Source organism: Podarcis melisellensis, assembly GCF_964234715.1.
Source record: "Podarcis melisellensis genome assembly, chromosome: 15".
Taxonomy (NCBI): Eukaryota; Metazoa; Chordata; class Lepidosauria; order Squamata; family Lacertidae; genus Podarcis; species Podarcis melisellensis.
In genome coordinates this window covers 981736-1008902 of record NC_138532.1, presented here as the reverse complement: position 1 = coordinate 1008902, position 27167 = coordinate 981736, and the positions used below count along the sequence as shown (strand labels likewise).

Sequence of the window (27167 nt, the reverse complement as noted above, 5' to 3'; positions counted from 1 at the left end):
GTTTAAATCCTAATGAAACCTATGATCCAGAGGGGGAGAAGGAGATGTCTGCAGGCCAGCTGAGCATCTCTCCCCTCTCCTAGCCACCAGGTGGCTTCTTCCCTTTAAACAGCGCTGCCTCAACTTGACCCATCCAAATCCTGGACTGCTGCAAATTGGCCCAATTGGGATCCAGAATTTGGCCCCATCTGAAGTCCTGCCAGCATAGAAGCCACTTTTAGGATTCTGTGCCTTTTGAGGCAAAACCCTCCCCATTGACGCCTTCATGTAACACCCTTGTTGCTAGACTATTCTGCTTGAGGCTGCAGGTGGGGGAGATTGTGCAGGTTGGGTTGCAACCATCTTCCACCCATGCAAACAATTTCTATGCTGGCTTTCCCCCAAAAGTAGCCTTCAAGGTGGCAAGCAATGCTAAAAATAGCATGGATTGCAACTTGTGCATCAACTACCACCATTTGCCACCCGATTAAAGACATCAGCTGATGTGCTTTAGCTGATTAAGGCACTTACTTGTGAGGAAAGGTGGGGGTAATTTAAAGAAAAATGAAGAAAAGTTATTCGATGGCACATGCATGCCCTGGCAGCCTTCATCTAAGAACTGCTCAGCCTTCTCGAGAATGCTTTGTTCGCGATCTTGCTCCCAGTACAGGCTCTCCCCCCACCGCCACCTCTACTGAAGCACAAGCCATCTCACCCTTAAAGGGGGACAGGCTCATTTTCAACGCCCCACCCGCCTTGCATCTTCTCTTGGCTGCTTTGTAATTTAGTTTTCTAATGGTTTCTAATTGTTTAAATATTTCTATGTAAACCAGTTTGCGAGGTTACTCTGAAAAAGAGCACTTAAAACACACACAACCCATTTGGCATATTTATCCATTTATAGGTTCTAGCTCTCAAACAAGATAGCCCTTAAGACTAATCTGGGGGCATCTTTTCAGTTGAGGTGTCCGTTTCTCCCCAATTAGCTGACTAAACTCTGCTGTCCTCAAAAGGCAGTACTACGTGGGGTGGAAGTGGGCAGGAGGCCCCCACTTGGGGACAAAGACCCCTCACGGGTCGGTGCAGAGTGTGGCTTCCCCTCCCTTCCTCGCAGCCTGCTCTGCAGAAGGGCAAGGGAACTCAGAGGAGGCTTGTGGGCACATGAAGGCGCAGCTCTTCTTGGTGTTTACACAGCCTTTATATATACACCTGTAGAGCATGACTGTTCCTTTCAGAGGGGCATGGAGTGCAAACACAGCGGCCAGTCAGTTCCTCCCTCCCTCCCACGAGTGGGAATCTTGCCTGCTGCTCCCCTCCAGCTTCCCTTAACCCCCAGGCCCTGCACATCCTCCTTGTTAAAAAAGACTTCAGTGGTTAGGCAGACATTTTAGAAGACCACAGGCTGGCTCAGAAATGGGCCACAACAGCTTCTCCCCTTGCCTGTCCCAACGCGACGAAACAAGGTGCATGTGCAACCCACTGGCACATGGATGAAGCACCAAGGCAAGCACACATGCACAGCAACGCACCTTGCTCCTGTATAGCACGGTATTCCCTGGACGTTCAACAACAAACACAGGAAATGGATTAAAAATACTAGAGCCACATCATTCCAGGTCCTGTGTGGGCTTGGAGACGAAGGTAGCCCACAAGGGAACCGACACACACATCGCAGGTTTTGCAGGGGTGCCAGGGATTCTCCGTTGGAGATTCTCATCTTATTTATTTTATTTTATAAAAACCCAGTTTACAAAAATAATAAAATCATGAGTAAAAAGAGTTAAAAGGCAACTACAGTGGTACCTTGGTTGTCAAACCAATTGGCTCCCAAACACCGCAAACCCGGAAGTGGTCCAGTTTGTGAACGTTTTTTGGAAGCTGAACTTCCGACGCAGCTTCCGATTGAGTACAGGAAGCTCCTGCAGCCAATTGGAAGCTGTGCTTTGGTTTTCGAATGATTCCAGGAGTCAAACAGATTAAGTATGACAACCATGGTACCACTGTATTTAAAACATTCAAAAATATTTAAAGTCTTCAGTAAAAACAGATGAAAACATACGTTAACATTCTACGTATCTGGCTAGGCTGGTCTAGTTATTATCAGGCACCAAAATAGTGAAGGTGATGCCACACAAAAATATGGATTTCTTATGAATGCAGGAGGGATGTTATGTGGCACCTAGAACAGTGCCAGCTTCTGCACAGATCAAAGTGGTCGAGCAGACACACATGGGGGGAAGGAGGTAGACTGGCCCTATGTTTTTCAGGGCTTTATATACTAACTATAGCACCTTGAACTTGACCCAATAGCAAGTTGGCCACCAGTGCAAGCAGGTCTCTGAGCCCTAGTGTCATACTGTATGAGGAGAAGGTCTCCTTTCTGTCAGGAATCTGCACTAACTGCAGTTTCTGGAACAAGTGCAAGGGAAGCCCCACACAGAGTGTGTGGCAGTAATGAAACCCTGAAATAACCAATGCTTACCTTTCCTGATAGGGACGCAAGTGGCGCTGTGGGTTAAAGCCTCAGCGCCTAGGACTTGCCGATCGAAAGGTCGGCGGTTCGAATCCCTGCGGCGGGGTGCGCTCCCGCTGCTTGGTCCCAGCGCCTGCCAACCTAGCAGTTCGAAAGCACCTCCGGGTGCAAGTAGATAAATAGGGACCGCTTACCAGCGGGAAGGTAAACGGCGTTTCCGTGTGCGGCTCTGGCTCGCCAGATGCAGCTTTGTCACGCTGGCCACGTGACCCGGAAGTGTCTCCGGACAGCGCTGGCCCCTGGCCTCTTAAGTGAGATGGGCGCACAACCCCAGAGTCTGTCAAGACTGGCCCGTACGGGCAGGGGTGCCTTTACCTTTACTTTACCTTTCCTGATCCAGGAAGAGTCGTAGCAGATGGTAAAAGGTACTTCTAGCCACTAAGTCTACCTGGGTGATCCAGAAGCATCCCCAGACTGCCAACCTGCTCCTTCAGGGGGTCCAACCCCACCCAGGATAGGCAACTGACCAATTTCTGAGACACCAGAACCACTCACTGACAGGGCCTCTGTGTTGCCAGGATTCAAGGGCAGCTTGTTTGCCCTCATCCATCTCGCCAAGCACTGACCCAAGAACTGCATGGCCACGCCTGAGTCAGATGCCCTGAGTCAGAACTGTGCAAGAGGGCCTTCTCGGTAGTGGCACCCTCCCTGTGGAACTCCCTCCCTTCAGATATCAAGGAGATAAAGAATTACACAACTTTTAGAAGACATCTGAAGGCAGCCCTGTTTAGGGAAGTTTTTAATGACTGATGTTTTAATGTATTTTTAATCTTTTGTTGGAAGCTGCCCAGAGTGGCTGAGGAAATCCAGCCAGATGGGCTGGGTATAAATAATAAATTCTTATTCTTATCTGAAGGCAGCCCTGTATCGGGAGGTTTTTAACGCTTGATGTTTTTATTTTGGTTTTAGATATGCTGTAAGCCGCCCAGAATGGCTGGAGAAACCCAGCCAGATGGGCGGGACATAAATAATACACTTTGTTGGACTGGTCATGTTGTGCGGATGCCTGATTATCATCTTCCAAAGCAACTACACTATTCCAAACTTAAAAATGGAAAGTGCAATGCTGGTGGTCAACAAAAGAGGTTTAAACACTCTCTCAAGCCAAATCCTAAAAAATGTAGTATAAACTAAGGTTACCAGATTTTTTTTTCAATGAATCCGGGGACACTTTTCAGCTTCAATGGATTTTGTCAGGGGACTGATTTTTAAGTCCAGAGACTGTCCCTGGGAAATGGGGATGCCTGGTAACTTTAGTATAAACACCAACAACTGGGAAACACTGGCTCATAATCTGGTGAACCAGGTTCGCTTCCCCGCTCCTCCACCTGCAGCTGCTGGGTGACCTTGGGCCAGTCACACTTCTCTGAAGTCTCTCAGCCTCACTCACCTCACAGAGAGTTTGCTGTGGGGAGGAAGGGAAAGGAGATTATGAGCAGCTTTGACACTCCTTAAGGGGAGTGAAACACGGGATATAAAGTCCAAACTCCTCTTCTTCTTCTTTTGAAAATGTTCGAACTCAGGGCGAAAGGGAGAAATGAGCTAAGAGGAAGGCATGCTTGGCAAATCCACACCATGATCAACTCCTACCCAGAAACCTATGTCTCCACTATGGAAGGACATGTGGATCCAGAATTGGCCTCCACAGTCACTTATGGACTCACTGTTAAGACCGTGTTCATGGAAGACAATCTTACTTGGCTACAAGCAATCACCAAAGAAGAAATAATTTTATTATTATTATTATTATTATTATTATTATTAAGATTATTATTAAGATTATTATTATTATTATTAAGATGTTACGGACAGAGCCCCGTCATCAGCATAGTGATGGCACCTTGCCCCCAAACTCCTAATTCTTACCCAGAATACATTCTTATCTATCCTTCATAGAACTACAGTTCCCATAGCTCCTTGGGGATATGAATTTACAGAATTGTAAACTGTCCCGGGTATATGATTGAAGGGTGGGATAAAAATAAATGAACAAACAAACAAAGGTTTGACAAAAGCTTACAGAATCCTTTAACTGTAGTGATGGAAGGGGCCCACGGGTTATCTAGGCCAACCCCCTGCAAATCCCAACTAAAGCCTCCAACAAAAGAGAGCCAACCACCTTCCAAGGGAGTCTGTTCCACGGTCAAATGGCTCTTGTGGCCCAAAAGTTCTTCCTGTTTACAGTGGTACTTTGGTTTACAACCTTAATCCGTTCCGGAAGTCCGGTCTTAAATAAAAGCGGACTTAAACCAAGGCGTGCTTTCCCATAGAAAGTAATGGAAAATGGATTAATCCGTTCCAGACAATGAAAAGCAACCCCTAAAACATGAATTTTTCTATCTAATGAGACAATTGATCCATAAAATGAAAGCAGTAAACCAGGCTGCAATCTATTATCCAGTATCAAAAACTGGCAGTGATCTACCCATTGCCATTGGAGGGACAAGACGGGAGGGGGAAGTTTAAGGTGTGTGTGGAAACAGTCAAACTGGAGGGATGAGGAGCGCGCATGGGGTGCATGTGGGGAAGGAGATGGCTAACTGGATGCAGGAGAGGAGAGTTTCGGGGGGGGGAGGGAGCAAAGGGCGGCAAAAGTTCTCTCCCCCTGCCCAAGCCAGCCCTTTCTCTCTCTCATTCCCCCCCTCCCTCCCTCCCTCTCTCTCTCTCTCTCTCTCTCTCTCTCTCTCTCTCTCTCTCTCTCGTCAAAGCAGCTGAGCTGCAGATTGCTAAGAGGGCCATTCCCCCCCCCAAGCCCCTGCAGGGACTGCTCTCCTCCTGCAGCTGCAAGGGAGAGAGTTGCAAGCCCACCAACCTTGCTGCTGAGGGAGGAGAGCAGTCCCTGCAGGGGCTTGGGAGGGAAGTGTCCCCTCAGCGATCTGGAGCTGAGCTGCTTTGACGAGAGGGAGATCTCAAAAGATCTGGTTGGCAGGCTTGCCACTCTCTCCCTCGCAGCTGCAGGAGATGCCATGACAACCCCCTTCTCCGCTGCCGGACAACGGAAGTGTGGCATTCAAAACGGAAGAGCACCTGTGAACAGAGTACATTCGTTCATCATCATCATCACAACCCGGAGCACTCCTTTCTGGGTTGTACTTGATCATAATCGAAAAAGGTCGTATACTAGACTGTTCATAAACCGAGGTACCACTGTAGTTGGAATCTCCTTGCTCTGGAGCATCAGGAAACAGGCTCCATCTTCCACATGACAGGGACTTGAGGGCACACTTTTACATTCATTCATTTAAAAGCATTATATGCTGCTTAAAGTGCTGCTTGAAGCAGCCCAAGCATTTCTCCGGAGAACAGGAGGACAGCACATGAAGCCCAGGGCTGGGCAATATCTGGTTTTCAACATTGTGCTATATCACCAGCTAAACAGTGTGATATACCGATATATCATGATGTCTGAAATAAGGATGAAGCTATTGGCTGGTTTCACGGTTTCTCCCACACTGGGATTTTTGCATAGGACACACACACACATCATGATTCGCGATATATTGCCAGGTGAAATATTGTGAAACCAATATCCAGATATGGACTTCAAACTGGTTTTGGATAATGTATCAATTTATCACCCTGCCCTAGTGAAGCCTGAATGAAGTCATGAGATTGGCAGCTGGGTGGTCCTTTGCACCACACCTGAAACTGGACGAGAGACACACAAGCTAGACTTCTATGGCAAAATTCCACCAAGGGGGCGCCACAGCAGAGAAGGCCCTTCCTCATGCCACTGACATGGGTTATGCTCCTCAGCAGAATTACACAAATGGCCTCCCCAGAAGATCTCAAAGCCCAGACTGGCAGTGGCAGGAACTTGGCTCCCAAGCCATTTGAGACTGGGGGGCCTCTTTGGCCGCTCCCCAGGTCACACCTCCTTCCCATCTACATCCCTTGACTCTCACAGCTACTCCTTCTCGCCAGGGTGAGGTGCAGAAACCAACCCACTGTCCAAAGGAAGCTGCACATTCATTGCTTTGCCTCCTGGCCGGCCCCCCCCCACACTTGCTGCCTTGGGAAGGCCGCTCAGAAGGTAATATGGCCCCCGAGTTCAACAAGGTTCCCTAATAATAATACTATAATAATGTTATTATTTGTCCCCTGCCCATCTGCTGGGTTGTCCCAGTCACTCTGGGCAGCTTCTGCTACAGACCAAGGAAGCCTCGGGGCACTTTCCCTGGAGCAGAGCAGAGTCTTGGCTGAACTCGGGGCCGACAGGTCCAACCTACACAAAAAGAGCATTTCAGATGCTCCAGTGCAAAGCCAGGAATATAAAACGGATAAATCCAGCTGACGTCTGTTGCCAACTCCTCCCCACCCCAACTGTGTACCTTGAACACAAACAGCCTTGAGGCTTGCTTTTGTTTGGTTACAGAATTAGCTCTCCATATTTCACACAGCGGGAGGAGGGGGGAAATAAATCGAAGAGAAGCTGCTGGGTGATTCAGCTGCAATGGAAACTTCAGCTCACCATCAGCCGCCTCCTCCTATGTCACCCGCCGGCTCCGTGGGCTCAGCTATGTGACACTGTGCTAAAAACACAACTTCCAAACAGACCCACAGGAAGCCTAAAATCAGGCCATGCCAATTACCACAGGTCAAAAAAATGTCCAGGACTATTCTGAGGCAGAAAGAAGGGCGGGTGAAAGAGAGAGACTGTAGATTAACCTCCTCCAACCATGCAGCCTCCCGACAGATGTTTGGGACTGCGATTCCCATGAGGCACAGGCTGCGGGTCTAATGGTGGGGAATGAAGAAGTGGTGGTCTGAAAGTATCTGAGCAGTGGGAAGCCCACAAACAGGGCCTGGGCACCCCAGCATCCGTTGGGGGAAGGCTGGCACAGGGGCCCCTTGAGGACGGGGTTTATCCTTAACACCCACTGACAGGGACTCATCCCTAAGCTCTGAATGTCTCCAAAAGAACTGTCCCTCTGAACAGGCACAGAGTTTATTTCCCCTCTCCCAAGAAGAGCAGGGGTGGCAAACATCAGCCTGGAGGCCAAATGCAGACCTCCAGGCCTCCCTGTCTGGCTCTGCGCACTCTCGCCAGACCACACCACCCACTGGCCCTCTCCCCAAACTCTCGGGAAGGTGTCCTTCCTCTGGCTGAACCAGGTGGAGAAACCTCCGACACTTGTGTGGCTGAACAGATGCAAGAGATGCATTTGTTGCTCTGCAAAGTTTTCCCCACCCCTGGAATGGGACCCCCTGCTGTGGCAATGAAAAACCCCAGACTGGAAAAAGTTCCAGGCAGGCTGGGGCTGATGGGAGTTGTAGTTCAAAACACGTGGATGGCACCAGGTTGAAGAAGGGTGCATCCCCTTGTAATCTTTACAGCAAACCTGTAGGGTAGGTCACTGTTATCACCATCCCCTGACCTGCGGCAAAGCAAGCCGATCGGGCGCCTCGGGCAGCGTGCGTACCCTGTGGCCGGGGGCGGGGCCAGCCACCCAAGGGGGCACCGCAGGACCTCCAAGGAGTCTGCCTGCCTCCTCCCACTCAGCCGCCCTACAGCTGAGGGGAGGCGGCGGGCAAACCATTTGGGCAGCACAGAGCCTGCGGGGACTCAACCCACCGCGTCACTCCCAAGAGAGATGCATGGCTCAGGCAGGCCCCGCAGTGAGTGCCGCCCACCATTTTGTCACTCCCCCCCTCCGCAGTGGGGACACCCGGGGTGGACCGCAGCTACCACAACCCCCTTGCTACGCCCCTGCCCCTGTCTTAAGATGAGCGAGAGTGAGAGACAGTTGGTTACTTAAGGGCACCTAGTGAGTGAGTCTGTGACAGAGGTGACATCTGAATCACTTCATCCAGGGACAACCCCTAGATTAAGGGACTTTTCTTCTTTAAGTTCTCAAAACGCTTAACCTACCTCAAGGTAGTCATCTGAACTATCCAGGTTTTTAACTGAGATTCAATCACAGTTAGTCCATCATTGGAAAAATAAGACTTTAGAGCCATCTAGCCCCAAAATGGCAACGAGACATTGTGTTTCGACAGCTGAAACCTTGGTTTAAGGAGGCATTTGGCGCCTAGCTTACATACCTGAGTTTTTAAGATTGGCCCTTGATCCATATCTGTCTTATAGCAATTATGCTATACCAAACCTCATTAGGAACCTGAAAAAATATGCCACTCCTTACCAGTTAACAAAGGTTTCCTAGTCAACTGGAAATGATAACAGTAGAACACCACAGAAGCAGTCATTTACATACTTGCTGAATTCATTCCATGCACAAAAGGTGGACTAGATTTCCCACTCAAGCCTTTACCAGACTGCACGCCCAATAATTTATGCAACAATTAACAAGATCACTTAAAAACTAGAGGCAGAAAAAATCCTCCCTGAGAGCTTTGTGCACCTCTACATGTCAGGCCAGAAACAATTTGCTTAAATAAAACCTATTTAATTACACTGGGAACAGAGGAAGGAAACACACAAATTAATGGTTAAAGCAGATTCAGAAAAGTCAACATCCAGGTATGCAAAAGCAAGCAGCAGCCTCCTCCCAGCGCTGCAGACTCACACCCAGCAGGCAGACCAAGAGCACAAGCAGAATACTGTACTCAGAGTGGCTGGGGAAACCCAGCCAGATGGGCGGGGTACAAATAATAAATTATTATTATTATTATTATTATTATTATTATTATTATTATGTCTCACAACAAATGTAACTGATTTGTAAGAAAGACAGTACAACCTGAAAAAAGACAGTACAACCTGAAAAAAGAGAGAGGCGTGTACTTTTGTAAACCAAGAACATCTTTCTCATATATATATATATGTGAAACGACCAGCAGATACCTCCCCCAAAGCAGCCACAGCACATGGGGTCTGCCATGTATAGCCATGTGGCCAGCTGAAGACCTCTGGGCCACTTGGGGGGAGCCGAGATGGCTTCGCATGTGCTGGGGTGGGGACATTTCTTGCCTAGAGCAGTCAAGTTCAACTGGTCGACCGTGATCAACAGGTAGACCCCCAGTTGATCCTGGTCGATTGTGGGAACCATATTGACCGTTGGCTGATGAAAACTGCGAAATGAGTTTCTGCCCCCCTTCCTCCGTTGTGTGAAGTGGGCGGAGTTTGTCATTCTCTCTTTGCGTTGGTGAATTTGTTTATTGCCTTTATTGCTGTGTGCGTCTGTAAGTGGTGTAGTTTCTCCCTTAAAAAAAGCTCAACAACTGTGGTCAATCCTCAATGACAATGGGTAGATCACTGGCAGTTTACTTATAGTAGTAGATCACAGTCTCTTGGGCACTGGACAGGCCTGGCCTAGAGGACCAAATATTTATCTTCCCCATACCCACGAGCCTGCACAAGTGAAGCCCATCCCGTCAGGATTGCACCTTCTGTTCCCCAGCTGGCCAGGTGCAACGGAAATTGTGGGAGAAGAGAGGGAAGCTAGAGAAGCAGGTGGTTAGAATCAGCTCTCAGGTACACCTGGGGCAAAAAACTGCCCACCCACTGCAGTGGAGGGACTTCTTCTTCTTCTTCACAGGCTGCAGACGCAACTGGCTGGCACAGAAGACGACTGGGGAGAGGGATCCCAAACATCACCCACCTGCTTTCTCCTCCTCCTAACGGAAAGCCCAATTCAGAGCCTTCCTCTTCCGTGTGCTCTAGAGCTCATCCTGCTCATCCCATAGGGGCTTGCACAGCAGGATTGTGTCCCAGGACCGCCTCCCACTCTGCTCCCATTAATGCCATCCAAATGGCCACCTGCTTGGTTCATCCTCAAAAGACATTTGCATCAGCTTCAGTTTTAAAAAATGGACAGATGATTCTGATCTACGGGAGACTGATAAAGATCCTGTCTCTCCTGAAAGGAAGTAAGCAGCAGAGCCAGGCCCTGTCCTCCTTGGAAGAGGAATTGCACGTAATGGAGGACTCTTCCCCAGCCCACAGTCTTGTTCCCAAGCGGAGGCTTCTTTCCATTTCAGTCAGCAAATGTCTTGATGTATTTTAATCCTCTCTGAAGACGACAATGTAGGGGCACCAATGCATGCCAGCCCCCCCCCCCCAGTTACAGAAGCGAAGTGCTCATGTGGGGCAGTGGAGAGAAATGGCCTCCTGCCAAAGAAGTATGTGAGAGACCGTGACACAGCCAAGGCTTGGCAAGCTCCCCATTCCTCTCTTACTTCCCCTGATCATTTACATCTACTAAATCTGAGGGAAGCAAAAGGTCCACAGAAATCCATCTGCTCAAGTCGGACGATGTGTTTCAAATCTTCTCTCCTTGTGGGGCTGCTTCTGGCATATATATATGGAGAGAGAGAGAGAGAGAGAGAGAGAGAGAGAGAGAGAGAGAGAGAGAAAGAGAGAGAGAGAAGCAATTTCTCCATGGGACTTATGGGTCAACCCCCTTTCTGACCAAAGGCACCAGAGGTGAGTTCCAACATTGAAGCCCAGAAATGCAGCTCTTTATTCCCTACCCTTCGCCCAACACTCACATCTTAATCACGTTTGGGACGAAATGGCCGCAGGCTGCCGGCCACCAGGAGAGTTATTTTCCCATGCTTCCTTGCAAGTGGAGCTGGTTTTTCGTTGGCGTTCCTGGGAACTCTGCAGTTCCAATGAAGCTTTGCCGTTCTCAGTGAGCAGATCCATAATGACAGGCAAGGTTCTCTGAAAGACAGCTGGTCCCTGGAATCCACAGGTCCAGAGGAAAGTGGGAGCATTCCAGGGCGGAGTGGGGGGCAGGGATCGGGGATAGATCTCTGGGTGATTTGCAGAAGATCAGCCATGGTTTTCTCACTCCCAGCAGTTTAACAACAAATATGACTTTTTCTACTACTACTTTTTTGAGGCTCTTAAATCAGGCTCTTGGAAGCAGAGTAGATGAGAAAGAAACTGAGCTGAGTTCTGGTATTAAAAGAAATTTACGGGGATGAACACTCTGCTCGATTCTATGCTCCGCACTGCACACAAATCACTATTTTACACCTGGTTGGGCCTTGGGGTTCTTGTAAAAAAATCTAGTAGAAGCCTCAAGCCTGAAGTCTGCCCCGTCCTGTCCTACAAGTTTACTTCACGAAGGCTTAATATGTTTGGGTGCAGACAGTGATGGGCATCTTAGAGATCGCTCCCCAGAGTCACCCTCAATGTGCAGAAAGTCCAAGGCAGACAAATCAATGTGGAAGCGTTGGGGTTCGACAGCTACTGCCCCAACTTTTTGGCTTCCCTGGCAATTACTCAGCTTGGAAGACCCCTACCTGCAATCCAGCTCATAGGTGGGCTTAGGCAAGCTTCCACATATCAGAATAATATTGGCCTACTTTGCAGGGTTGCTGTACTTAAGTGCTTTGAAAACTTAAAAACACAACAAGCATTTTTACCATACTCCCAAACTTATTTACATGGGAAGGAAGCCAATGTTTTCAACTGGGACTTCATCCCCAAAGTGAAGCTCTCTGAAGAAAGTTGCCAGCACTACACACTTCAGGCAACAAAGCTTCCTGGCAGATGGGCTTGCCAAGGAGTGCCAAACTTCCACTAATATTACAAGATTAAAATTCCCCGAGTTCCATGGGGGCAACGTCGCAGCAGTCAATGTGGTTTAAGAGCAGAGTAGAATCGTAGTGTGAATACAGTGGTACCTCGGGTTACATACGCTTCAGGTTACAGACTCCACTAACCCAGAAATAGTGCTTCAGGTTAAGAACTTTGCTTCAGGATGAGAACAGAAATCGTGCTCCGGCGGTGCGGGAGCAGCGGGAGGCCCCATTAGCTAAAGTGGTGCTTCAGGTTAAGAACAGTTTCAGGTTAAGAACAGACCTCCGGAACGAATTAAGTACTTAACCCGAGGTACCACGGTATTGACATTTCTCCAAAACCACGAGGTACCACTGTATTGACATTTTTCTACACCAAAAGACCCCTGAGTTGTTCTTGACAAGCCCCAAGCCTAGACATGTGCACCCACTTTTTATCTCTCTCACATTCACACAAAGTGCTAGGAAATTATTGAGGCCGCTATGCCCACCTCTAAGGCCTGTCTCTAACGAAGGGAGAGAGCAGTGTAGTGGTTAGAGCAGGGCTGTCTGAGGTGGAGCTGCAAACCCCAACCACCAGCGGCACAATTGCCAGCCTCCCACAGAGGTTGGCAGGGAGGCAGACAGAGCCGCTCCTACAGAGCAGACAGCCTCTTCCAGGAAGGGGTAACTTGAGAATCAGAGAGACATTTGGTTCTTGCTTCTTGTGGTACAGACATTTCTGCCACAACAGGCTAGTTTACGAATTAATGCTCAATGGGCGTGTGGGTAGGTAGATTTTTTCCAGAAAAAAACGGGGGGGGGGTCATTTTTATAAGTTCTTTAGTAACAATGAATGGGAGACAATCACAAACAATAGGCAAAGCTTGCCAGTTTCAAAGAGGGGTTTTTTTTTGCTTTGTTTGTTAAACACAAGTAAAATGAGCATGCTAAATTAAATAATTCTGTAGGGCATCAGAAAATTTTCCAATGCAAACTAATTTCCCCTGGATGCAGATTACGCTATACAAATTACCCCAATTTGCATAAGAAATAAATCAAACATGTTTTCAAGGACTACAGTCCACTTCATCTGATGTCGCCAATATTCTTGAATTTTATGCATCTGATGAAAGGAACTTTTGTCCACAAAAGCTAATGCCATAATAAATTTTATAGTTTTTAAGGTGCCACAAAACTCTTGGTTGATTGTAATAAGAGAAATCCTAAGGATCTTATTCACACAAAGCAAAATGGCTCAGAATTCTACCCCCAATATCTAAATGCATAGCCACCTAACCACCCCTGGACCACACTCCTAGACCAATGTGCCAGATGAAGGCATTTTGGTTACATTCTTAACCCAGTGTTTTTGTTTTCAGCCCACTCTGTTAACGTCCTCTTCCCTCTCTAGTTCTCTCTTTTCTCTTTGCCCAACCATCTGTTAACTTTTAGCCCTTTTCTCTCCCCATCCCAGGACACTCTCTCTATGCAGGTCACCCACTCTGTGCCCCCCCTCTCATTGCCACAGGGGGTCTCTCTTCATCTTTACCTTCTAATAGTCTTGATACATCTGGGGCAGCTGTGGCTCTTTCAGAGCACCATCCACCCTGGGATAATCTAGATTGCAAAGTAGCAGCTGAATATTCTCTTTTTTCGCAAGGCACAATTACACAACAACTGAAGCTGAAGTCCTAGAGCAGGGATGTGGAATCTGGTGCCCTCCAGATGTTGCTAGAGAACAACTCCCATCATCCGTGACCACTGGCCATGCTGGTTGTCACGGACAGGTTGGACACAGAGAAATGCTGGGAGGAACCAGCTGGGGAACCCTCAAGGGAAGACAGCTCAGAAACCAGGGAGTAGGGGTAAGGCAACAATGAGAGGCGAGAGGGATAAGAAGACTGGGAGGAAGAGGTGGTGGAAGCTGAAGAGGGAACCGGGTTGAGTGAGTGGGGAGAGTCTGCCCAGAATCAGAGGCAGAAGATGAAGCATGGGAAGAGGGAGACTAAGAGGCAGAGATGAGCCAGGCTGGTGAAGACTCACGGATGTCTCTGTCTCCTGCTGCGACAGGCTCCCCTCCCCCCTTGTCTCCCAGAACCAGAAGAAGTATGAAAAGGGCGGAGGAGAGGTTGGCTGCACACAGGCATAGTCTCCGATTGCTTGGGGAAAGCCCCGGTCAGACCTCACCTGGAGTACTGTGTCCAGTTCTGGGCACCACAGTTCAAGAAGGACACTGACAAACTGGAACGTGTCCAGAGGAGGGCAACCAAAATGGTCAAAGGCCTGGAAACGATGCCTTATGAGGAACGGCTAAGGGAGCTGGGCATGTTTAGCCTGGAGAAGAGGAGGTTAAGGGGTGATATGATAGCCATGTTCAAATATATAAAAGGATGTCACATAGAGGAGGGAGAAAGGTTGTTTTCTGCTGCTCCAGAGAAGCGGACACGGAGCAATGGATCCAAACTACAAGAAAGAAGATTCCACCTAAACATTAGGAAGAACTTCCTGACAGTAAGAGCTGTTCGACAGTGGAATTTGCTGCCAAGGAGTGTGGTGGAGTCTCCTTCTTTGGAGGTCTTTAAGCAGAGGCTTGACAACCATATGTCAGGAGTGCTCTGATGGTGTTTCCTGCTTGGCAGGGGGTTGGACTCGATGGCCCTTGTGGTCTCTCCCAACTCTATGATTCTATGATTCTATTCTAGGAGGGGTCTTAGCTGGCTGTGGGGAGGTTGGAACTTTCAGTCTAGGCAACTGATCTTCATGGAGTAAGACCCCAAGGAGTGTGAACTGTGTGCCCAGTAGGTCTAACACTGAACCAACTCTGTGGAGGTTGTGCTTTTGCTAATAAAGAGTTGTCTGACTGCTCCTGCAGCACAGGGTGGGGCTAACTGAAGTTGGGAGCCCAAGTGCATCTGCAGGGCCACAAATTCCCCATCCCTTACTCAGAGGTAGGTATAAAATACACAAACCTTTTTCACAAATTTGCCAAGAACCTACAACCCTCAATTCCCAGTGGCTGAACTTTCATCCCTTAAGCCATGCTGGATAAGTCAAAGAAAACCCAGGAAAATCTGAACACTGGTCAAGCAAGTTCAGTCGGTAGAGAATGAGACTCTTAACCTCTGTGGGTTCAAGTCCCACGTTGGTCAAAAGATTCCTGCACTGCAGGCGGCTGGACTAGATGATCCTTGTGGTCCCATCCAACTCTGTAATTCCATGGTTCTAAGATTTAGACGGGTTCAGTTTAAACTGGCTGAACAATGCAACAACAGAATTATGTCTTTTATAGGTCTTGTAATATGTTCCAAGAAATACTCTTCAGTTACAGAATGCCAAACTTCAAAAGAAGTGCCAATTATCATTTCGTCTGTTCCCACCTTTTCAAGATAGAAGTATCAATGGGATAAATTTCTAGGGAGTGTATTTATGATCTGGTAAGGATCTGGTGGTATTTCGAATCTTTCCTTAAGAGTTCCCAGGATTGTATAATAGCCATTTGGGGCTGGAGGGATATGTGCAGTGAATAAAAATTAAATTGCACATTGACAAAGGATGTAAGCTTGCAGGTTTGAAACATATACCAGTTTTAGCTATCCCTCACTGTAAAACAGTCCTGGTTCTCAAACTCTTGAATTGAAGCCCAACACAACTTGAGAAAAATCTCTGCCAAGTATTTAACTCACACTTAACCTTATTTGTCGTGCAAGAGTCACTTCCTGCTTAGTCAAGGTGCAGGACCACTGATCCACTCATGCCGAACATGTGAAATGATTCCATTCAAAAGCCCTGCTGTTGAGGCCATGCATGAAGCCATCAAACTTTTTCTTGGGATGCTTGATCTGTGATAGCTCATTCACACACAAGTCACCGTTCTGAATCATCAAGTGAGAAGCTCACAAAGAAAAACAGCTCACAAACAGTAGGAACTGAAAATTCCCATCAAGCCAAAAGTGCCATTCTGTCAAGGAGAGAACAATCCCCACCCCCCGACAACGCCAAGCAGTTTCGCCAGGAGCAGCCAACTCCTTTCAGAGCATAGCAAGAGCTCGGCTCTCACACACCAAAGGCCTCCCTAGTCCCCCTTACCCACGACCCATGGGGAGCCCCAGGCCTCTCCGGATATTCCTCTCCTCTAGTAAGCCGTTACTCAGGGATGCTGATCCTGGAGGCAAAAGTAGCCATTAGGACCAGCAAACCTTTTAGGGGCCCCATGACAACAGATCAAAATAATATTGATTTGATATTGAAAGAAAATTACAATCAAGCTTTCTTAGTTCAGTGTTATCCCCCCCCCAAGATTTTGACTGTCATGGGGTCTCCACAGGGTTTTATCTGGCACTGAAGTCTTCCCACTCCCTTTCATCTTTCTGCCCCCCCAAAGCTAAAACGACCCACACATTGCAACCTTTCCTCAAAGTGGAATTGCTCCAGCCTCATTATCATTTCAGCTGCTTTTTTCTATTTCTCCAATATATTCCCTTTCAGATGCATCAACCTTTCCTAATTATCCCCAAAGGGGGACTTTGTTCTTGGGACACCAGTCAGGTGACCAGAATTATCCGACCCCTTTCCCAGATGCATATAGTTCTGTAATAAATTTAGCATCATTTGGGAACTTGGCTGCCAGCTGTGAAAATGCGTGTTTCCCAGTGTTTCCCTAAGAGTGGGCTTGGGACCAATTTTAGGTAGGCCTTGGGGCCATAGCCCCCCCCCCCGCCTGCCCCATAGCCATGCCATGAGGGAAAGAGTCAGAAGGGAATTAGAGAGCGAGATAACAGGTTGTTGCTGTTGTTATTGTTTCATATTAAATAAACTGGGGTAGGAGAGGAAGGGGGCTTTCAGAGGACAAGGGATGGCAGGATCTGGTGGTTGAGGAGATGGAATTAGGCACAAGGCAAGTGGGGCTGGGAAGGGGAAAATAGAAAGGAACAGACTCCTTCACGCTGAGCTTCTGCATCAAGAACTTCTGCCTACAACAAGGAGGCTACGTACGTCACAATACCTCCAGAATAAATGTCTATCTTTAACTTGATGAAAGCTGAGCTTTGGAACACCTTGCCGTAAGGAAAACGTTGCGGCAAGGAATTTAGCACTTTCTAACAATCCACAGGTTAACAGAGCATAAAGAGATGGCAGGACTTGCCAATCAGTTGTGCCAAAGGTTGCTTCCACCTGCCACCATTTAGTGACTGGCTCTTCCCTGCACCACCATTTGGAGACAGAATTTTTTTATTATTACATTTCTATACTGCCCTTCATCAAGAGATCCGCGGCTGGTTCAAAGAATAAAATGCAACATAAAACACAAGTGAATAATTAAACCAAAACAAAAAGCCCACCTTTGAAAAGCTGTAGGATAGGCCTGGTTGAAGAGCCTGGCACCTAAAATATATAATGAAGGTGCCAGGCCAACCTCTGGAGAGCATTCCACAAAACAAACTTGTCTTAGGGGTTGCCTATGAGTCACCTGCAGGTGGAGGTGCACCCACAAGGTCACCCTTAAAAGCAGCATTCATTGTAGCCAATAAAACAGATGGTGGTGGGCTGTTTCAGCAGTTGCTCAGTTTTGCAAATGTGTGCCAGGGTCCCAAAAGGCTTTACCCTGCAGCCTCTCAATTGCTAGGCACTTGCCATCTCTTAAGTCCTTCTGGGCATAAATTCCATTGTATCCACATTCTGGCCAGCTCATAACACACAGTTGGCAAGAAATAAACGTTCATAGTTGCTATATTGCACTATGGCTGTCCCAGGATGTGCTCTGAAGGCTCATCTTTTTTGCTTTCCATAGCAGTGGAAGTCAGCTTGCAGCTGAATTCCTGGACATGCTAGGAAAGCAAGGGAAGAGAATCTTTTACAGCTGCAGGGCCACATTCACTCCTGGTCAGCTTTCAAGGGGCCACATGGCAGTGGTGGGCAGAGTCAGAGGCAAAAACGGGAAGAAAAATCTAACTTTGTAGGCTAGCCAAGTTTCTATGCACCCACCAGAGGTGAAGGACACATTCTAGCCTGGGGAAAACATTCAAGGAGGGTGTGGAATATGGCTGGAGGAGGCGTGTGACCTGGGAAGAATTGTAAGGGCCAAACAGAGACCTGGAGGGCCACATCTGGCTTGGGACCAAGGTTCCCCAGCCCTGTAACTAGAGAGTAAGCCCCACTGAACTAAATAGGATTTACTTTTGACTAGATGTGCTTTCATTTGCACAACATACGGTTTCGTCAGCTCTCCAAAGCAGGCACTCTTCAGTCTGTTTGTGTCAACAAATTCCATAGGAATCACTGCGCTGAGTCTCTCGCAGGCAGCTAAGAGTCCAGCGGTACCTCAGCAGATTTACTGTAACTTAAGCTCCTGGGGTGTGAGCCAAACCTGTGCACAAGATAAGAAGAGGTGACCCTGCACTTTCCTTGAAGACATTTGGGCATTGCACAGAAATGTCACAGACTTACTGTAGCTCCTACATTTAGGGGCTTTGGGCTCCCCCCACCCCAGAGCCCACTGCTGCCAATGGAGGAGAAGGCCTCATGCAGCTAATGGAGGCAGCTCTGGAGTCCACAAAAGATCACAGCACAAGTAAATCTCTTAGTCTTTAAGAGGCCAGGAGGCTCTCAAGAGCAGTCCCCCCCCCTTCAAGCCAAGCAGGGTGCAAAGTAGCAAGGGGAGAAGCGGGGCTCCTTCCTCTGAACCAGCCTTCATAAGGGAAAGGACGGGGTGTGGGGTTGGTTTTTTTTCCAGGAACCCAGTAAGAAACAGGCATCTCAGAGCGATTCTGGATGCCTGCTGGCTCACACACCTCACCCTTTGTCCCAACCTTTCAGAGCAAATAGATTTCAAACTTTAACAGGTGGCAGCTTACAGCATTTCTTAGGTCTGTGTAAAAGGTGCACCAAGAGTCACATTGAGCAAGAGGGACAAGCAAGCTCAGCTCCTGGCTTCCCAGCAGGATGGGCAGAGTCCTCAGGGTCTGCCCCCAGGTCCCAGTTCCACAGAGCCTGCAGCTCTCCAGTTTGGCGACTGGGAGGGCAGCTGATATTCCTAGGATGTGGGAGGGGGCGGCGCTGGGGCCCCCACCTGCTGCTGGTCCTTTGCCTTAGGCAACCCAAGCACAAGCCACAGAAAGATCACACCTTGCTCTTCAGAATAACTACCACTCAGCCGCAACTACCCATCCGCTGCCTTATGCTCGGCGAGAGAGAGAGAAGACTCTCTGCCCTCAAGGAGCTTACAATCTTCATTCTGAGAGCGGAGAGAGAAGGCCGGCAATCCAAGCTGGGACCGCGAGCCAAGGGGTCGGGATTCGGGGGTTAAAGCAAAGGCTTCCGCGGGCAGGTCGCCCATAAAGGGGTTTGCCTAAAAACCAAAACGTCCCAAGTCGATCCCCAGAACCAGCTTAGCCTCTGAACTCAGGTCGGCCGAGCGTGCCAAGAGCGCCCTTGCCTCCCGGCCCCGTCGGGCGCTGATCCGCCGCCAGCGGCGATTCCCAGCCCGCAGGATGCGGCCGCGCGGCTCGCAGCTCAGTCCACGGCGACGGCCAGGCGGCCAAGCCTGCTCCGCTCCCCCGCCGCCCCCTCCTCCCATCCCGCCCCCCGAAGGAGCAGCAGCCCCAGACCCCCCCCCCCGCCCCGCCGCCCGCGCTGCACCGCCGGGAGCCCGACGCCGGGGGCGATGGCGGACCCGCTTCAGCCGCCAAGCCGCGGGAAGTTGGCCAGCTTCTGGCCGAGCCCCGCCGCCGCCCCCTCGCCGCCCGCGCCCGAACCCGCGTCTCCGGGAGGCCCCGGCGGCCCAGCCCCAAGTTGGCCGGGAAAAGTTTCTGCCGCCGCCGCCGCCGCCGCGTTGGAGCGACTTACCGCAGGGCTGGGTCCCTCCTGGGCCGGGCGGCGGAGCGGGAGCCCGGCAGGGCCGCGCGGGCCCCGGGGAACAATGGGCGGCTGGGCGGCTCTCCTCGACTGGCCTGGCCGTCCCGGCTGGCGGGCCAAGGGCTGCCTCCTCCCGGCGGGCCACGAGCTGGAGGCGGCGGCGGCTGCTTCTCGCTGAGGCAGCCGGAGCCCAGGCGGAGAGTGGCTCCTGCAGCGCCGCGCCGGAGCCGCGAGGGAGCCTCGCTCCGCCCCCGCCCCGCCCGCCCGCCCGCCGCCCCTCCGGCGCCTCCGCCGCCGCTCGGAGCCCGGCCCCGCCAAGCCCCTGTCCCCAGTCTGGCCGCCCGCGGACTCCAGGAGGACTTACCGCTGAGTAGCGAGGAGAGGCGCGTCCGTCCCCTAGAAGCGCAGGTCTGCCTGCGAAGCGTCACTGTTCCCTCTGGGCTGGCCGTGGGGCAGGAGAGCAGGGCCCCCTCGGCAGCTTCCGAAGGAAGGGAAGCCGCCTTCCGATCTCCCTCCCTCCCCACAAAGACCAGGGCTGGGACCGAGACCCAGGAGAGCGAGGCTCCCACGCCCCCAGGCGCCCCCCAGGCCAGTCGCTCTCAGCCCAGCCGCCCTCCCGAGGTGGACAAAAGGAGCAGGGAGAAGCAAGGACAGGGGGTCACCTTGAGCTCCCTCTAAGATGGGTTATAAATGCAAGAGGTACGTAAAATTGCAGCTCATAAGGCTGAAGTCCTGGCCATACTTGCTTGGAACAATCTCATTTCCAAGACAGCGTGTCTAGGATCAGGCTGCAGGTTATGTATTGAAGTTCTCACCCTGGCCACCAGGAGTATCCTGTATATAGTTTTCACTCAGGTCCACATCAGTTAATTTAGGCGGGAAACCCTGGGTTGTAGTTGCTACAATGTTGACAGCCGGCTGCCTATAAAAGCAGGCCGGCTGAGCTGTTTGCTCTTCAGTTCTGTTCCAGCATACAAATAAAGAGCTGCTTTGAAGAATCGCTGTGTCGTCTGCTATGTTCATCCACAACTTAACCCTGGTGACAAAGGTGGGATTGATGGACATCAGAGCACAGCCAGATGTGGCCACCCTCTGAACTGAGCTGAATCACTGAGCAAAATCACTGAACAGAACCAATTCAGAGCTGACCGTTCTGGCTAGAGCACGGTGTTCCATCCATCACCTCCACGTCGGCATCGGAACCATGGCTTCACTCGTGCCTCTACCGCCGTTTGCCCCAGCCTCTGAATCATGGGACTCCTACCTCGCTCGGTTTGACTGCTACCTCCAAGCCAACAAGCTGACAGAAGTATCAAAGGAGCGGAAGCGGGGCCTATTCCTCAGTCTTTGGGGCTTGAGGTGTTCGAGACGGCCCAAGCATTGGTTGCGCCTCTAGCAGTCCAGGCAGAGCCGTGGGACACGATCCAAGAGAAGCTCCGCAACCACTACGTGCCAAAGCCGTCCAAGATTGCTGCCTGCCATGCGTTCTACCACCGGAACCAGGCAGAGGGGGATTCAATCAACAACTACACCGCCGCCCTCCGACAGGCTGCAATGCACTGTGAGTTCCGAGACTTAGACAATGCCCTGATGGATCGAATCGTCTGTGGGGTCCAGGACATCCGTCTGCAATGGCATCTCCTTGCCAAGCCAAACCTCACACTGCAGAAAGCCATTGAGGAGGCCATGGCCTCGGAAGCTGCCCAGGAGCTCCACAAGGCCAGCAGCCTTGCTAGGAAGCCAGTTCCAGTGCATCACGAAGAGGCCAGCAGTGTCGAGGCATCCTCCAGTGAAGACGATGACGTGCACCAGACAAAGCGGGAGCGAGGGAAGTTCAAACAGAAGTCCAAGGGCCAACCGGAATGTGCAAGCTGTGGAGGCAACCATTCTCGTGCCAAGTGTCGGTTCAGAGACGCCATCTGTCAGCGATGCTCCAGGAGGGGCCACATCGCTATGGTCTGTCAATCGGCTCCGTCCAACACCCACCCTTCGCCATCTCGCAAGTCCAAGTCTTCCCCCCGGTCCGCCAAGGGAAGCTGTTTCGCCCTCACCAACTGCCATTGCCCATCCGGAACCATGATTGGCCAAACCGACTTGCCTATGCATCACAAACTACACGTCACCGTGCTCATCGAAGGACATGGAGATCTGCCTTGTCCGTCATATCCTGGAGCACCATCAAAAGATTCATGCCTAAGCTGTCCAAGAGGCAACTTGGCCCAAACCACATACATTTGAGAGACTACCAGGGAAACGACATCCCTGTGGTAGGTGTTGGCCAGTTCTGGGTCGCTTTCAAGAATTTTTCAGGCCTGCTCCGACTGGTGGTGGTTGAAGGCCAGCAGCCTAGCCTCCTAGGGCTACACTGGTTTGATGCCCTCGGCCTGGAAGTCACCAGCATCAACTGCATCTCCGACACAGAGGTTGATGGCCTAATCAAAGACTTTGGTGAAGTTTTCGACGGCACTTTGGGCCAATATACAGGCACGCCCATCTCCTTCAGCCTAGTTCCACAAGTTGCTCCCATCAAACTAAAGCCACGCCGGGTCCCATTTGCTCTCAAGGCTAAGGTGGACGAACAACTTAATAAGCTGGTCACCCAAGGAGTTTTGGAGCCGGTTGACCACACCAAGTGGGAAACCCCCATCGTCACGCCCGTCAAGCAAGACGGGTCAGTACGAATCTGCGCCGACTACAAGTGCACGATCAACAAGGCACTTCAGCAGCACGCTTACCCAGTTCCTGTTGTCCACCACCTGCTGCATTCCCTGGGTCTTCACTAAACTGGCCTTGCCCAAGCCTATCAACAACTGCCTGTCGATGACGCCACTGCTGAAGCTAAGACGATCGTCACCCACCAAGGGGCGTTCCGGTGCCGCTGTTTGCAGTTCGGAGTGAGTGTGGCTTCTGGCATCTTTCAAAACCTCATGGAGCGTCTCCTGCAGGGGCTTCTGGGCGTGGTGCCATATTTTGATGACGTCTTGGTATCCACAGACTCAAATCAGCAGCTGTTTGAGCACATCCGTGCTGCGCTGACCAGGTTCCAGGAGGCCGGGCTCAAGGTGACAAAAGAAAGGTGCCAGATCGCCGTTCCACAGCTGGGCTACCTTATCAACGCCTCCGGTCTTCACATGACGGCATCCAAGATCCAGGCCATTCAGCAGGCCCCGATTCCAAAAAGCAAGGTGGAGTTGCAGGTGTTCCTGGGGCTGCTGAACTTCTACAACATGTTCCTGCACCACAAAGCAACACTAGCCGAGCCTCTACACCGCTTCCTCAGCACATAGGTACCGTGGTCCTGGGGTCATTGGGAAACGGCGGCTTTCAACACAGTCAAAGCCCTCCTTTCATTGGACAGTGTGCTGGTACAGTACAGTGAAGCCAGGCCGCTTGTCCTCGCCTGTGACGCCTCGCCCTTTGGCATCGGCGCCGTCCTCAGTCACCGGTTTCCAGATGGTAGGGAAGCACCACTTGCCTATTTCTCCTGGACGCTGTCTCCAGCTGAATGGAATTACAGCCAGCTCGACAAGGAGGCACTGACACTTGTGGCTGGAGTAAAGAGGTTCCACAAATACCTCTATGGGAGAACCTTCGATCTCATTACTGACCACAAGCTGCTCCTGGGCCTACTCCCTCGTGATCGACCAACTCCACCAGTCCTCTCACCACGCATGCTGCAATGGACTGTCTTTCTGGCAGCTTACAGCTACCAACTCGTCCATCACCCTGGAAAATCAATGGGCCATGCCGACGCTCTCAGTCATTGCCCTCTTCCAGCGCTTGTGGAAGACCTGGCTCCTGCTTCATCACTCCTCCTAATTGAGGACCTCCCAGCAGCGCCAGTATCGGCTGCCTATGTAGCCTCCGCATCTGCCCAGGACCGCACCATCAAACGAGTACTCAACTGGGTGTGGAGGGGGTGGCTGGAAGGGTCTTTCGCACCAGAATTCCAGCCGTTTGCAACCAGACAGCACGAGCTCTCAGCTCATCACGGGTGGCCTACTGTGGGGAGACCGAGTCATGGTTCCCCAAAGACTCCGCCAACGCGTCCTCGAGGCTCTGCACATTGGCCACTCAGGGATCGTCAAAATGAAGGCGTTGGCTCGGTGTTACGTCTGGTGGCCTAACATGGACGATGCCATCACTTTGTGGGTTGCCTCCTGTCAATCACGCCAAGAGTCGAGACCTGCACCGCCGGCAGCTAAGGGTAACACCTGGGAGATGCCCAAGGCACCCTGGTTGAGGGTACACATCGATCTTGCCGGCCCCTTTCATGGCTGGACCTTTATGGTAGTGGTGGACACCTATTCCAAATGGCTGGAGGTGGCCCTGATGCCCTCCACCAATACTGAAGCCGTCATCTGGGTGCTGCGGGGCCTGTTTGCAACTCATAGGTGTCCTGATGTCCTCGTCTCAGACAACGGACCTCAGTTCACATCGGGCACATTTGAAAGGTACCTCTTGGGGCTGGGCATGCCCTAACGGCACCATTTCCACCGTCCAGTAATGGGCAGGCAGAAAGAATGGTGCGCTCAGCAAAAGAGGCACTGGTGTGCCTGGAACAGAGGGACTGGCACAAGCGGGTCACTGAATACTTGCTCGTGCAGCACATCACCTCTCATGCAGCCACAGGGTGGAGCCCTGACTGGCTTGACTGGCTACACCCAGACTTTGGTGTGGCCGAGCCCCCAGGCTGTACTAACACGCCACGGTCCTTTATTCCGGGGGAATCAGGATTTTGCCCGGAACTTTGTGGGGGACATTCCTTGGGTGCCAGCCATGGTAGCGGGAGTCACAGGGCCCCGTTCGTACCAGGTAGCACTCGAGAACGGACACTTCTGGCGCCGGCACATAGACCAGCTAAGGTGCAGGGTTGGGGATTTGGACACTACCGTTGTACCCCCAATTGTGGCCCCAGCTCCGGAGCAGTTGTTAATGGAAGGCGAGGCTCCACCTACATCTTCCTCACAAACAGGGCATGGAGTCAAGCCGAGCCATTTCGGTCACCATCGCCGTGCCTGACCGTCCACTGAGTCCACTCGCAGCGGTTCCTTCGACAGCAGCGGAGCCAGGGAACTCGGGCTCAACGCCACATTTGGTCGCACCACAGTCGCAGACAGAATTGGGTGGCCACCTGGACTCTGGTACTGGCCCTCGGCAATCCAGCAGGGTTTCCAAGAGCCCAGCATATTTAAAAGACTATGGTCACTGGACAAACTGCACATGTAAAGCTATATGGTGAACAGGGTCAATTAATATGCTTATGTGCCTTACTGAAACCAGTAAGGGTATTGCTGTATGTAATGGAACCACTATGATTGTAACTAATGCCTTATCTTGGTAGGGAGGGGTCTTATGTATTGAGGTTCTCACCCTGGCCACCAGGAGTATCGTGTAGATAGTTTTCACTCAGGTCCACATCAGTTAATTTGGGTGGGAAACCCTGGGTTGTTGTTGCTACAATGTTGACAGCCGGCTGCCTATAAAAGCAGGCCGGCTGAGCTGTTTGCTCTTCAGTTCTGTTCCAGCTTACAAATAAAGAACTGCTTTGAAGAATCGCTGTGTTGTCTGATATGTTCACCCACAACTTAACACTGCATGTGTGTACTAAACTGGCAGGCAGTCAAAGGAGTGGAGGGCACTGCCTTACACTGAAATGGCTTCTCTGCCCTGACTGGCAGTAGGTCTTCTGGGTTTCAGACAGGGGTCTCTCCCAGCCCCACCTGGAGATGCGGGGGTTGAAACTGGGACCTTTGGCTTTCAAGGCGGATGCTCCACCACTAAGCTATGGCCCTTCCCTGTCTGACACTTGCTTCTTCAGATGTAAGCCCTACTGTGTTCAATGATACTCCATAATAAGTATATGAGTAAATATCATTTAATTCCTCAGGACTTATTTCCAAGCCAGCAGGCTCAGGATCAAGTCTTACACCTGGGGAAAAGACCCGAGGAAGTTGGCAAGAGTTTCTACCATGGCAGGTGCTGAACAAAGCTCACGGCTGCCTAGAATTGCTGCTATTTCTGTACCTGTGTTACGCAGAGTGACATTTCTGCTCTGCTTCTCTTGAGCTCAAGCAGTTTACAACCTTCTATAGAAATATCTTCCCTTAGGCTAGGTGTATGGAAGCTGGTCAGTGGCCAAGGAACTCTGCACATGATGGTTGCCTTAAACTCTAGCAAGGACAGGCTCCAGGACTAAGCCTAGGGGAACCCTGCTGGTGGTTTGAACAAGGGCGTGTGGCAGCATGCGCAGTCAAAGCCACTGACTGGCAGTATCTTGCCAGTGTCCTGGTCTTCCTCTTCCCTGCCTGGAGAGGCCAGAGATTGAGCCTGGGACCTTCTGCATACAAAGCATGAGCTCTGCATTGACCTCCCTGCTGCCACAGTGAAGAGTGACCTCTTCAGCCTGGTCCTTTGCATGTTTACTCACAAGGTCCACAGAGTTGGTTAGACCTGTTCTTGGGTGTGTGCGTGCATCAGGTGGCACCCTCCGTGAAATTTCAGTGCAGCAAGTCTCTCCCTTCTGAGGGTGGTGGTGCAGAATAGAGTTGAATAAGGGCATTTCTTTGCTAGGTAAACAAGATTTGTTCAATGTCTGCAGGTTGTGTGGCTGTTAAAAACACAATAAGAAAAAGACAGACATCATTTCCTACTCTTTCTCAAGAGTAAATGGTTCCCAGTTAGGAATTCCTTGCCAGATAAAACCCTGAACAGCACCGTTTTTTATCCTAGGCCCGTGCTGGGGTGGAGTGGGGTGGGGAGGAAAGGTCTAGAGTGTTTGCTGAGCCAATACTGCAGTTTTTATTTGGCACACTATTTCTTTTTCTTCCATTAAAAGAAAAATCAATAGTCAGGCATAAATCAGAAAAGCTGGCTGTATAAAACTGGACCCAAGTCATCAAGCCTTTTAGCATGAAGCAAGGCTGCATATTCATTCAGTCTTCCATTCATTCACAGCAGGGGTCACCAAGCTTTCTGGAGCCCTGGGCACATTGGCAAACTGCAGAAACTGTTGTGTGCAGCACAAATACACCACAACCAAGCACACACCAGGGAGCCAATTCTATTGGCTGCAATAGAATGCTGCTTTCAAGCCTTTTTTCCCCAAGGGGGGGCAGCAGAGGATGAGGGGAGTTTGTAAATGCCAGGTTGGTGTCCAGGATGCGCCAACAGCCAAGACAGTGGAGCTGGTGATTTAAAGCATTAGCTCTTCAGCCCCAAAGGCTCCCAGAGTGGCTTACACGTCACAAAACCAAACCAAACCCCCAAGCAGTTCCTGCCCTCTAGCCTGCTGTACGGAAGGGGACACACTAAAAAGGGGGAAAGGGGA

At 50.7% G+C, this 27167-nt stretch overlaps 1 protein-coding gene and 1 long non-coding RNA gene across 8 annotated transcripts in view; one reads left to right on the top strand and one right to left on the bottom strand.

The window, feature by feature from the left end:
- The window catches only part of FGFR1 (fibroblast growth factor receptor 1), a 112658-nt gene extending 92417 nt beyond the window's left edge, over positions 1 to 20241 (bottom strand). For 3 of the 7 annotated variants that reach the window (XM_081890899.1, XM_081890901.1, XM_081890904.1), the window contains exon 1: positions 19829 to 19978. The gene's annotated coding sequence lies outside the window, so the exon portion shown is untranslated. Of the gene's footprint in view, positions 1 to 19828; positions 19981 to 20201 lie in introns of those variants that run through there. The other 4 variants (XM_081890897.1, XM_081890900.1, XM_081890898.1 and 1 more) reach the window with 3 other exon arrangements.
- The window catches only part of LOC309358284, a 439047-nt gene that overhangs the window by 247194 nt on the left and 164686 nt on the right, over positions 1 to 27167 (top strand). The window lies entirely within an intron of this gene.